General features: G+C 45.6%; 1 protein-coding gene across 10 annotated transcripts in view; it reads right to left on the bottom strand.

Moving 5' to 3' along the window:
• ptprsa (protein tyrosine phosphatase receptor type Sa) overlaps positions 1–12433 on the bottom strand; it is a 209083-nt gene that overhangs the window by 150646 nt on the left and 46004 nt on the right. For 3 of the 10 annotated variants that reach the window (XM_076040597.1, XM_076040595.1, XM_076040596.1), the window contains exon 1: positions 5180–5794. The exons of 2 other annotated variants lie outside the window; for them this stretch is intronic. The gene's annotated coding sequence lies outside the window, so the exon portion shown is untranslated. Of the gene's footprint in view, positions 1–5179; positions 5796–12433 lie in introns of those variants that run through there. 5 more of the 10 variants (XM_076040598.1, XM_076040599.1, XM_076040600.1 and 2 more) reach the window with 2 other exon arrangements.

Genomic DNA, 12433 nt, shown 5'->3' with positions numbered 1-12433 from the left:
AAACACTCAAACGGATGAATGACGCTTCCCATGCATATTAACTATTAATCACAGAAGAGCCCGGTATCAAAATCTCAGCTGCAATAGTTTGAAGTAGCCACATCATTAAATTAGACCACCATGCGAATGAACTCTCTCCATTGAAGTCCAGTGAAGAGACAAACAAAGGAACTTTAGATTCGACAATACATTCAACGTCTACTACATCGTCATGCTGCAAAAATCGGAAGTGGCTGTGAGTAAAGAGTAGAGAGACTATTGGAAAGTACTGCTCTCTGTCGTGTCATACAGATGGCTCAACAGGCGGGTGTTGGCCATGTAACGGCAGGAAGGGGCAGCATTTAAGTGCAACCTGTTCAAAGCCATCAAGCATAAGGAAGGGGGTCCTTTGCTTCTCCCATTAGCATGTGTCCAAAACCCCCATAGGGGTCAAACTGCCAGGGCACAAAGCAGCACTCTCTATCAGACCTACTTTAGACAGAGGAGGGGGAGGAGGAGGAGAAGACGGCGACACACCCCAGGGGGACACTTCCCCTTGGGGGGCATTAATCTAAGGGACGCCAGCTGGTAAACACACCAAGCACAGCCTCAAGCCAATGAAAAGAAGCAGGGATGAGGCTAGACTGGTCCATCTGACGCCTGTCCATGGTGTTCATCATAGCTAAACCATGAAACATCAGTTCGTATTTGCCGCATAATCATGAACAACAAGATGTGGGCTAATAGAAAAAAAAAAAAAGGTGGCAAGGGAACGAACAATAAAGTGCGTGCCCTGGTCTCCCCTCTGACTGTATCAAATTATGCGCTTTTTGTGTGCTGTGAGAGAGGCAGTCAAAGGTGAAGAAGGGAGCGCCAGGCAACAACATTAAGTCTGCACCTGCTTGCCGTCAAAAGCAGATTACTGTCACTTCTTCAGAGGGAGCTGAGGCAAATTTCTGTTAAATCTGGCAGGTACCACAGGAATGGGCAGGAGACTGGGGAGGTGACTGTGTGTCAACGTATTCCCCCAAAGCTGCGAGCAATCTGACAGGGATTAGTGCGCTGAGGTTCATGAGTGGCTACTTTTACCTCGATGCACAATACCCCAACAATTAAGACTTTACTTTGCGTCCGACATGACATTAGAAAAAAACTTTCCTGTTACTCAAGACCTGTCTGAAGATTAATAATGCTTATCTATTTATTATCAAAATAGGAAGCGAGAGATTGTTGGAAATACGAAATAAACGTAAGTCATAGAAGCAGATAAAGTAAGTTGCAGAGGGACAGGGCAACATTTATTGTGGGGGATGAAGGGGCGATAAAAGATCTAAAAAGGCACAAGAGCAACCTGACAGGCAGCCAAAATGCAAGATGAACTTTCTACGAGCTGGTAGAGGATCAGCTGGCTGGGCTCACACCTTATCAAAGCTGCTGCGGCTCCACCTGGGTCCCCTCGGCCGGAACCGCTGCTGCCCTTTTTTTTTAGAAGCCCTGACTTTTGGGCACTGCTGGGAGGGTCAGGGCAATTCCTCACGTCTAACAAGGTCTGCTGAGGACAGAGATACCAATTTTAGACCTAGGGCAACCACCCGGGGGTGTCTGAATGACTGGTCAATAATTCCTTTGCCAGCTACCCATCTCAAATTTCTGCCCCTACAGCCAGGGTGAAAATCTAGGTCTACGGAAGGAAAATGACACAAAAGCCTCAGGAAATACCACCGCCGTGGTGTTTGAAATTGTTGTGACTGCAATGTTCCGTTACTTTACTGTTGCTGGCTAACAATAATGCGATAGAGGGTGTAAAATTTAATTTCCAAAGTGCTTCAAACGCAAGAAGTAAGCAATGGACTGCCCAGCTTGGGTGTTCCTTTAACACAGGGGTCACCAACCTTTTTGAACCTGAGACCTACTTCAAGGGTACTGAGTCATATGAAGGGCAACCAGTTTGCTACATTCTCCTGAAATAACACATTTTCTCAGTTATCCTCGAGTAATATATGATTATTAATGATACTGATCTATGTTAAGACATCGCATATGAGACAAAACAGTTGTTTTTTTTTTTGGGGGGGGGGTTGTTTTTTCCGTCACCAGACAAATAGCAACTCAGGTCATAGTGCGAGCACTGATTTAGCATTCGGAGCACAGTGTATCAAAATTAATAAACACAATCAGCTTTGAGAGCAACAGCACTTCTGCACACATTTCTCTCTAAGAGACGTCACTTCAGAACAGCTGTTATTAACTGTGCTGTTGTGGTAAGTGCTAATGGCAAAGCACTTACGACTGCAAATTTAAAAGGGCACTTGGCGATGGGAAGAAAGTGGGTAATTGTTTATTTTGTAACTGAGCATTTAAAGTATATTGTGTAGAATTGAATGCAACAATATGCTTTTTTTTCTCTGCCTTCATACACTTATAAAAATCTCACGAGTCAAGAGCTCAGTCTTTACACACACTAATAGGAGCCAGGCAATTCATCGAATTTCAATTACAATTTTGGATTCCCACGACAACAAAAACGATGCAATGGAATGAAAACAATGGTCGGTGTTGTGGGCATATCCAGTGTAAGCTGGGGTCAGGTCGGGATTCCTCTTGATCTGTGAGCGTTCAGGGGAGGTTGCAGTGTGTATTTGCTCTGCGCTTCAATAGCTGTCGACACCCAGCAGCTACCACTAAACCAGACGACTTGCGACAAAGTAACAACAATCATTTTTGGCTCAATGAAAGCTAATATTTTCAGATTAGAGAATATTCACTTAGTTTAAAATATGCCGATTTGATTAGAATGATTTAGATTTGGGGAGGGATAATTGTCGAGCCATAATATGTAACAATGTATTGACAGTCTGAGTTGATTTTATGTCAAAAATACAAAAGAACAGACACTTTCTGAGCTCTCCTTCAAACACCTGACTCTATCCACAGCTGCTGGCAGTCAATGCAAGAGGCTTGTAGCCACGTAGAAACTCCCTTTGATTCCACTAAAAATGAAAAAAGGCCCTGCAGTTGAGGTAGGGGAAAGAAAGGAAAACAGCTCAGAAAGTAATAATTGCAAAGGAAATGAATTTCAAAACCCCGAGGAGGACACTTCACCGAGACCTGCGTACTTGCGGGGGGTGGTGGGGGGCTGAAAGGGAAAAAAACATCATATCCGGGGCACAATTCAATTAGCTTCTCTTCGATGTGTAGGGAGAGAAGCTCCGGGGAGAAATAAAAAGTTAGTCCAATAAAAGAAGTTTTCAAGGATGCAACGTTCTCACTGCCCCTTCCTTCTCCGGCGTTAATTACCGCCGCATACAAACTTTCCACTCGCGTTGATGTGCAATTTCAACAGGGCGAATAAACAAATAGACAAATGGGTGAGAACCAAATGAAACGGCAGCTCGCCGACGCCGCCAGTGACAGACATGCCAGTCATGCTCAGCCGACTGTGCCTGGCAGCCTCTTCTTGGCATTTTCATTGCCTTTCTTTTTGCCTCGCCTTCCCAGTTATTTGACAGTGATCAGGGTGATAAATTGTTCAATTAAAGCCTCATTAAGAATCCAGAACACACTTGACGCGAAGCCTCCTGGTAAGCGTGTTGTCCAATTACGGTGAAGGACAAGACTCCTCCTCGCTTCTGACAATCAACATGCGACTCTTATCGAAAGACAAATGGGTTTATTTACACCGGCGAGCGGGCTGATTGAACGGCGGAGTGAAAGACTGATGATGCGCAATTACGACCTATACGTTGGTTCCGAACTCACCGTTAACTTCGGAAAGAGTGCTGCTTTGGCTGAAATCGTGTGCGTCATCAAGTGGAATAAACGAGAACGTGACTTGCTGCTAATTGGACTTTTAATCCTATGTGTTTTTCACTTGCTTGCTTGATTTTTTTTTTTTTTTCTTTCAGCATGTGCATTTTAGTGGCTCAACAACAAAAAGCATGGACACCCTGGACATGTATTGGCGTCGACCCCCCCCTTGTCAATGAAAAGCATTACTAATCTTTTTTTGGCTTGCAGTTGCTGACGGGGTGGGAGGGTGAAGGGTGGGGGAGAGAGAGAGAGAGAGAGAGAGTGTGTGTGTGTGTGTGTGTGGGAGGGGGAGGGGGTGGGGGGTTACAGGAGAGTTGCCTGAGGTTGATCAAGCTTTTAAAATGCTAAATACTAAAATTACAGTCCACAAATTGGGGTTGGTAGTCTTTAGATTTTTTTTTTGTAACCTCACATAATATAAGCCACCGAAAAGAACGGGGCCCGGGGCTTCGTCTAAACTTTCCTTGGCAATCAGACAAAAGTTACTTTGCAAAGCGAGAGAGAGCGAGAGAGAGAGAGAGAGAGAGAAAAAGAGAAATTGTCACGCTGTAAGAATTAAAAAGGGATATTGCAGACGCATCAGAGAAAGAGGCAAACTGAAAGGAGCTCTTTGGCACAGAGGGATAGCACAGAGGAAAATTCTGTCAATGAATATCAACTCCAACAGCTTCAGACCAACTCGACACCACCAGTACAACTGCTGTCGCACAGTACAGAAAAGCTGAGACTGATGAGATCTCATGGTTCATCATACTATGGCTTCTCCCCCTGTCTTTTCTCTTTTAAAAAACAGACTTTAATACAGAACCTGATCTCCTTGGAGCCAACAGCCCCCTTCCCCCCGTTGTTCATCAAAAACATGTGTGACAAATCCCAGAAAGCCATTTTACTATGTTTTGGCAAAAAAAAAAAAATGTAGAAATTAAATCCACTTTCTATAAAGAAAAAGATGCTGAATATAATCTGTTTTAAAGGGTGGGAGAGTGATTAATCTGTATAGGGATCGAGGGGGGGGGGGCTGGATAATCCCATGATAATTACACAGACGCCGATCATAATGAGAGCAGGACAAAGTCAACGACTGTCTTCATATTTGAAAAGGGGGAGATAACAAAAAAGCAAATCAAGCTAAACAAAGTAAATCAAACTTTGATACCACGCATCTGAGAAGACAATCAGTCTCCTCTATTCCCTTCGTTTAACTTTTTCTTTACAAGGATGGGGGGGTGGGGGGGGAGAGAGAGAGAAATCTGGGCTCACAACAGTTTCACGCAGAGTCGAAGGGCAGAAAGTGGATATCAAAGCACTCTCTCACTCACTCTTCGTTTCGTTTCGAGATAAAAGTTGGGAGGAGATTGAAGAAGATTGTTTAAAAGATGCAAACACTTACTTTCACGGTGGCGGAAAAAAAAAGAAACAAAAAACCCCCCCTCCGGTGGTTTTTACATGAGGAAGGGGGAGCAGCTTCTTTTTTTTAAAAAAAAAAAAAAAAAAAAAAAAATCCGTGCCGTTCCTGGCCGAGCGCTCGTATTCCCGGACAAAAACTGTTGCTCCGCACCCCCTCCTCCTTGGATTTCTTTTTATTTTCTTTTAAGATTTCTTTTTCTTTTTTTCTTTTTTTTTTAAGAAATCCGTTACATCCCTGTTTGTTCGGCGACGGAGCGGTGACTTGTTGGCAGATGGAGCGGCGATTTAAAAAAAAAAAAAAGAGAAAGAAAAATGCCCTTTATTATTCCACCTTCGCTCGTACGTTCCGTTGCCAACGCTGGAAGAAGAAGACGAAGAAGACGAAGAAGAAGCAGCGGGAAAAAGCGAAGGGGCTCGGTAATAATCCGCGGGCGACACCGCCGCCACTCAGGGATCGACGCGACGCCGCTGTCGCCGTTATCTCCGCGTCCCAGGTTCGGCTTCCCTTTCTTCCCTCAGTCCACCTCCTCGCTCGGTCTAGGGGGTGGGGAGACACGGAGTCAAACACCCCCCTCTGTGCGCCTCTCTCTCTCTCTCTCTCTCTCTCTCTCACTCTCTCTCTCTCTCTCTCCCTGGCTGCTGCAGGGGGAGGGAAAAGAAAAAATATACACGGAGCCTTGTGCTGCGTTCACTGCCGCCTCATAAACTTCCGTCTGCGGCACTCTCTCTGTCATCGATGCAACTTAACGAGTCACTACGGAGAGGGCCATCTTTAAAAAAAAAAAAGAAAAGAAAGAGAGAGTAAAAGGAAAAATAGCAAGAGGAAGAGCACTGGTGCGATTTTCTGCAGGAATGTTTAGTTCGCTGTTGTTGTTGTTTTTTGTTGTTTTTTTTAAATACAATCTTCTATTTTTCCACTGCAAAAAAGCAGGTTTGCAATATATATTTTACAACAATGAAAAGACCATTTGGAAAACATATGTTCCACTCAAGTTTGACTTAGCAGAAATAAAATTTTGTTTCTATTCAGATATTTAAATATTTCTATTTCCCTACCCTAAAGCATACGCAAGGTTTCAGGACAGCGGGGTATTCAATTTAGATAAAGATAGATGGTTCTAAGTTTCGATATCATGCCTCTGAGTGTCCACATTGAACATCCTTAAGGTTATAGTTAAAAAGCTCTATAATGTTCCATGTCCAATATGTGTGACTTGTAAAGTCACGTGGTTGCTTTCATGCTTTATTGAGATCACTCAGTTTTCCTAGTTTGATGCATGTTTTAATTTTCTCTGACATGGTCCATGTGCCTTAATACCATCTAAAATTAAACATTGGCCACATTAGCATTTTAAATTTTCTTGGGTTGAAATTATAATAAATTAATTGAAATTAGAAAAAAATTGTTATCTTGTTTGTTTTGTTTTGTAATACAATACACCAAAACAAGCTGTTGAGGGAACAGTCTTTGATTTGTTGAGGTTTTTTTTTTTGTTTGTTTGTTTGTTTGTTTGTTTGTTGGTTTGGTTTTTGGGGGGCGTGGTAGTGTTTTTTTTTCTACTACTTTTTTTTCCCAGGGTCTTATCGTTGCTCTGACTGGGAGCAATTCAAACCTCAGCCCGTCACTCTACCTTTAAGCCAAACTGGCAACTCTGATTGGCCGCTTAGATTTGAATAGTGACAGCTGGTGTACATTTTGTCCAGCAGGGAAGCGAGACTGAACACACATCAATCAACTGACCCGCCACAGTCAAAGCACTCAGCCATTCAGAGCCATACAAGTGGCCCAGGCCACAAAAGTTCTTTTTTTTTTTTCATTTTGGGCTATTTTGTGAGTTTATATGCTAATCCAAAATCCAAATGAATGGCTGATTTTATATTTTGAGAACACTGTGGTGTGGAATCAGAATTAAAAAAAAAAAAAAAACAGGCCTGTCCTGATGCCTGCCTCTCAACAGAGCAGTCAGATGGTTCAATCAAATCACTTTTCTCTGCGTCAAGGCCGAAGATGTGCGGTGGAAAATTGTAGGAAATGAGTTGAATTAGATAATCGTTGAAAGGGGTATATGGCTGTGAGTGAAAAGCCTCTCCCCCCACTTTTTTTTTTTTTTTTCCTTTTAAAGGGAACATAGCGAACATACAGTATATTCCGTGCAAACGTTTTAGGGAATTCAGGCTGTAATGGATGGGAACCTTTTCAAAAAAGAGCCATCGTTGCTGTGTTTGGCTGAAAAGCCTCCCTGAGCCAGGAGCAATCCTCCGCTGCCCTCTCTCTGCCTCTCTCTCTCTCTCACACACACACACACACACACACACACACACACACACACACACACACACACACACACACACACACACACACACACACACAACTGTCTCTCCTGGCTTTTTGTTTAACACCCAGTTTGACATGACGTAGCTAACCATAAAGACGCACACAGAGGTACGCGTGAATGGGGGGAGGGAGTGTAATCAATTTAACTGCCGACTTATAAAAAAAAAAAAGCGCTGGTGTCACACAAAACCCTCCCCTGGCTTTCTTGTTCACACTGCAGCCCCTTATTTAATCAGGACAGTAAATCTTTGCGGCAAACGCCGAGCCCTCGCCGCCATTCTCCCTGGTGGCACGAGCCCTAACATGGTAAATTTCACTTGGGTAGGGAAATGGGCTCAGTGGCCGAGGCCAGTGCTCGGGAAGGATAAAAAGAGCACTTACTGCGCGACATGTGCAATCCATAACGGAATAATGAGACTCCTCCGCAAGAGGAGCGCTACACCCCTCGCCCGCACTCGTTGCTGTTGTTCCTTTGCGATCGTTCACAAGCGGCATGTAAATTCAGCCGGCGGAAGAGAAGAAGGCTCGCCGCTGCCCCCTCTGGAGAGGCCGTTTTTTTGGGGGTTTTATTTATTTATTTATTTATCATTGTTTGGGCCTTGTTGCCGCATCGTCTGACATAATGCGTCGTTTGAAGAAGCTGCCGACGACCGCTGAACCTTGTTGAAAGTACCGGCCTCCATCTGCGGCGGTTGTGCCTCCGAGCGAAGGTTGCCCCCCCCCCAATCTCCTCTCCCCACACACACGCACACACACACACACACACACACACACACACACACACACACACACACACACACACACACACAATGTCCACCTGTCAAGGGGAGGCACTAACACGAGACATAAAAGCATTCAAGGGATGGATAACGGCACTAAAAACGTACATAAGTACCACTGTATTATGAATGAACTGCAGTAATTGCGCCTGATCTGCATCACGACCCCTTTCCTGCACGAGGAACCAAGTTTCCTGAAAGTCAGAACGCAGACGGAGTGCCCCTTAAAACTAGTCAGCGTGACTATAATTTCTACCAGTGTGTGAAATACCTGTCAATATTCGGGGAGGGGTGGCGGTCATCGTGGGGGGTAGTCCCCATCCTCCTGATTGTTACTCAGTACAATCTAAATGTCCTTAAAATGCAGGAGGCCTATCATCACCCTGCAATATTTCATGGATGCAAGCCATGACAGTCTGCATGCCAATACGTACTCATGCACACAAGCTCCACGTTATAAAAAATTTACACCACCAAAAATTTGAGGCTTTCAGCCGGTCTCATGGGTTAATTGGGGAGTGGGGAGGTGGGGGGGCCTACCCCGCTTGGACCCCCCTGTATTTGGCACACTGGTTTGTATGCGGCTGCTCTTAATGCCACGTAAGCGTTTCAAAAAAAAAAAGAAAGGGAAAAAAGAACACGGGTCCTCTTCTTATTGTCTTCCCACTCACCCTACGTTCATCTGTCACCCCCAGGGGTTGGAGGCACAATCACCTCCGATAGCAGAGGGCCATCGCTCACCCTGTCCCTGGAGGCGACAGCCCACTTACTGCCAGCTCGCGCTCAAAACGGAGGACATTTCATCACCCGCCCGCTGAAAACGCAATTAAAAACGTGCGGGCTACAGTCTTTGGCCTTTTGCGCGGCGGCCGCAAGTTCACTCACTCACTCGTATATTTACTTGCCCCGCGGTGGAGCGCTCGCGAGTTAAGTTGGGAGCGATTTCTGCCTCCTTCGAGCGCGGAGAAAAAAAAAAAAAAAGACGCTGACGGAGAGAAAGCGAAGCTGGGCACTGAGAGGAGACGACACGTAGCCTCCAACAGTCGGCTGATGGCTGACCGGAGGACTAAATGGTTGGTTGTATGTTTTGTTTTGTTTCTTATTCTTCTTTCAGGCTCTTTAAAAACTTGCCGTCACGCAAAACACCCACAACTCTCTCACACACACACACGCACACACACAGCCTGAGCCAGGCAGCCTGCTGGCTACTAGAGTGCAACAGCGTTCCCACTTATCTCCCACCACGATAGAGATCTACAAAGAGCTCCAGAGAGATTATGATTTCATTACCTTGATACACTTGATGAGCACAGCAATAGGCAGGAGTTTGAGAACGAAGATGGGTGCTTCGTTGTGTGTGTGTGTCTGTGCGTGCACCCGATGATGAGCGAGGACGGGAATTATTTATCCTCTTGCGGGCTCTCTGCAGTTTTAGGAATTCTCGCACTTCTCAAATTGACACTGACTGAAGAGGAGATCATGGTGCAGGAGGCATCCTTTGGAGCGAGACTTTTCTAAGCACCACGGAGCATTGTGGCTCACTATGTTGGTGGCGCACAGCTAATGTTGCCCCTCGCAGTGAGAGGAATCATCAAGCTGACGAAACTGGCCATTACGTATCTGACTGTCCAGCGGCTACAACGCAGCAAATTACCAAATGCGTATGTCTAATGACATTTTGTAATTAATTATGTTTATCAGCTTTCAATTAGCAAGTTTAAAATGCTATCAATTTCTAACCATTGATCACAAGCTGAACCAAAACCTGGACCATAAGCCACACAGCAGTTCAGTTTAGTTTTTTTTTTTTTTTTTTTCTTTTTTAATTTTAACAATATTTTCTGCCTGCAGCTATAATCATTCAGTCATCTCAGCAGCACTCAATATGCTTTTGAAGTTTGAATAATCCCAGCCAAAATACCAGATCTCTGTCGCCGTGTGAAACAGTCCCTCTTAACAAGTCTGACAATGTCCTTTGTGGAGAATATATCAGATGAATGTCCTGAATATAAAGTGGGAGAGCACCGCCGTGGACTCATAACAGTTCCCTTGTTTCCAAACAGTAACTTACTTTTGCCTTGCCTGCCTCCACTCTCGGTTATGATGCACTTCATCAAAGTGGCTCGCTCTCAATAAGGTTTTTCTCTCCGAGACGTGCTCGCCCTCCGGCTCCGTTGGACTCGGCTGACATTTGAAAGCGACGGAAAGAGTTTTGGAAACAAATAAAGCAAAGAATTTCTGAATGAAGAGCGAGGGCAGATGAAGTCACGGACAAAAGACGCCAAGAGAGGGTTTTGTGCTGCTGCGTTTAACAGCGTGCTCTGTGAAGCCTGTTAAACTGACAAGCCTGGCTTTATAGCGCCTGCTGCTGTTTGCACGCTACATTTCAACACTGCGGTTCACATTGAAGGGCCGTTAGTTTTAGTGTGAATACTGTAAACCGCTAAAGGATACATACAGCGTGTTGCCCACTGAAACAGGATTAGTGCAGCGATTTCCTCATGTGTGTTGATGTTCTTCCATGACCGCGTCCACTCGAAAAGAGGTAAAATGTGCCAAAAAAGACAAGTTTTAATTGGTTCGTATGTTGTGCGAACATAGAAGGAGCGGCTTCCAAATTGGTATAGAAGTATGTTTCAGGAGGCGTCTTTGCCGGAACATGAAAAGTTGGAAAAACATTTGATCTCATCTTCCAAAAAAAAGGATCAGTAACTTTCTAGTCCTGCCATATTCAAACACAGTGTCCAACTTTGCTTGGCTAGCATCCGCGCCAAACGTCCAGAATGCACTTTTTCATTGAAAAGTGAAGAACCGCAGTGGCGCCACGTCAGTCCAACTTTGCACCTAAGGAACGCAGCAAAATCATTCGCTGAAACAACAATTTACGTTTCGCGTTGCAATGCTTTCTAATCGACTAATTCATCACGACTATCGCTGCACTGTGCATGCTGTGTGAGCGTGCAGCATGACGTGAATGCCTCCTTTGTACGCTGTGCCTCTGAGCAATGTTTAATGTGCTCTGCGTACGTGCGTGTCTTTCAGCCCCCCCCCCCCAACCCCTAAGACCCCCCCAGACTACATGTGCCATTGAATGTGTGCCATTGTATACAGCATACTGTAAGAAAAAAAAAAAAAAGAGTGCGTTCAAGAGCCTTTAATGCTTTTGGGGTCAGCGTGCACGCGTCTGCGTGGAAAGCTAAAGCGTGCCTTTCAGCGAATGTTTGCGCAGTTTGGCGTGCATGCGCATTCCTGCCCCACGGAGAGGCGGGTGAAGCCAGAGAGCCGGGCCTGTGATGAGTGATGCCAGAGGTGGGTTTGAACCGAACCCTCTTCGCTGGGCTTGCTGGCTCACTTAGCGGCCCCCTGAGTGGGTTGGCCGACCAACTTGCTGCCTGCCAGTGGCTCCTTCTTCCATATTTGGTGGTGCAGGGGTGTGTGTGTGTGTGTGTGTGTGTCTGTGTGTGTGTGCGATGGCAGCAAGGTGGCAGGGAGACGGGGTGCTCTGTTTACACGTAGGGTCAGGAGGTCGGAGCGCCAGAGTGCCATGGAGCAAACACAGATCACTTAAAGGACAGTAAGAGAGCCGGCGAGTCACTGCTTCATGGCCGTCAGCGAGAGATGGATCGCGGAAGATTCAGCGTGAAGGAGTGTGATGGAGTGCATGTGTCTGTGTGTGTGTGTGTGTGTGTGTGTGTGTGTGTGTGTTTGTGGGAGAAATGGGGATAAGCCAGTGCATAGTTTGGTGAAGCTTTACAAGACAGAAAAGAAAACAACAAAACAATAAGAAAGATTCACAGGTCATTCCCCGCCTGCTCTGTCTTGAGCCCGTCCCGCTCTCAGGCCCTGGACAGTTGAAGAGAGTCGGTAGTGAGCAAATTAAAGGCAACCACCCTTATAGTTTTGCTCTTGTCCACTTGACTGACTGCACGCCTGCCTGCCTGCCTGCCTGCCTTCCTGCCTGCCTGCCTTCCTGCGTTCCCTGGGCAATGTTTATGCTATGCCCTGCTCAGGACAGAATAGATTCGCCCACACAGCACTGTGCTATCAACCAGAACCTAAGTCGGTCTGGCAAGCCCGAGCCACAGTCCCATTCACTCGCACTCCTCTGGATTAGGCCCTTACG

Source organism: Nelusetta ayraudi, unplaced genomic scaffold (genome assembly GCF_046127955.1).
Source record: "Nelusetta ayraudi isolate G7.1 ecotype Tasmania unplaced genomic scaffold, CSIRO-AGI_Nayr_v1 ptg000062l, whole genome shotgun sequence".
In the NCBI taxonomy this organism is placed as follows: Eukaryota; Metazoa; Chordata; class Actinopteri; order Tetraodontiformes; family Monacanthidae; genus Nelusetta; species Nelusetta ayraudi.
Note: the sequence above shows the minus strand (reverse complement) of the source record. Positions and strands in the feature narration are given on the sequence as shown.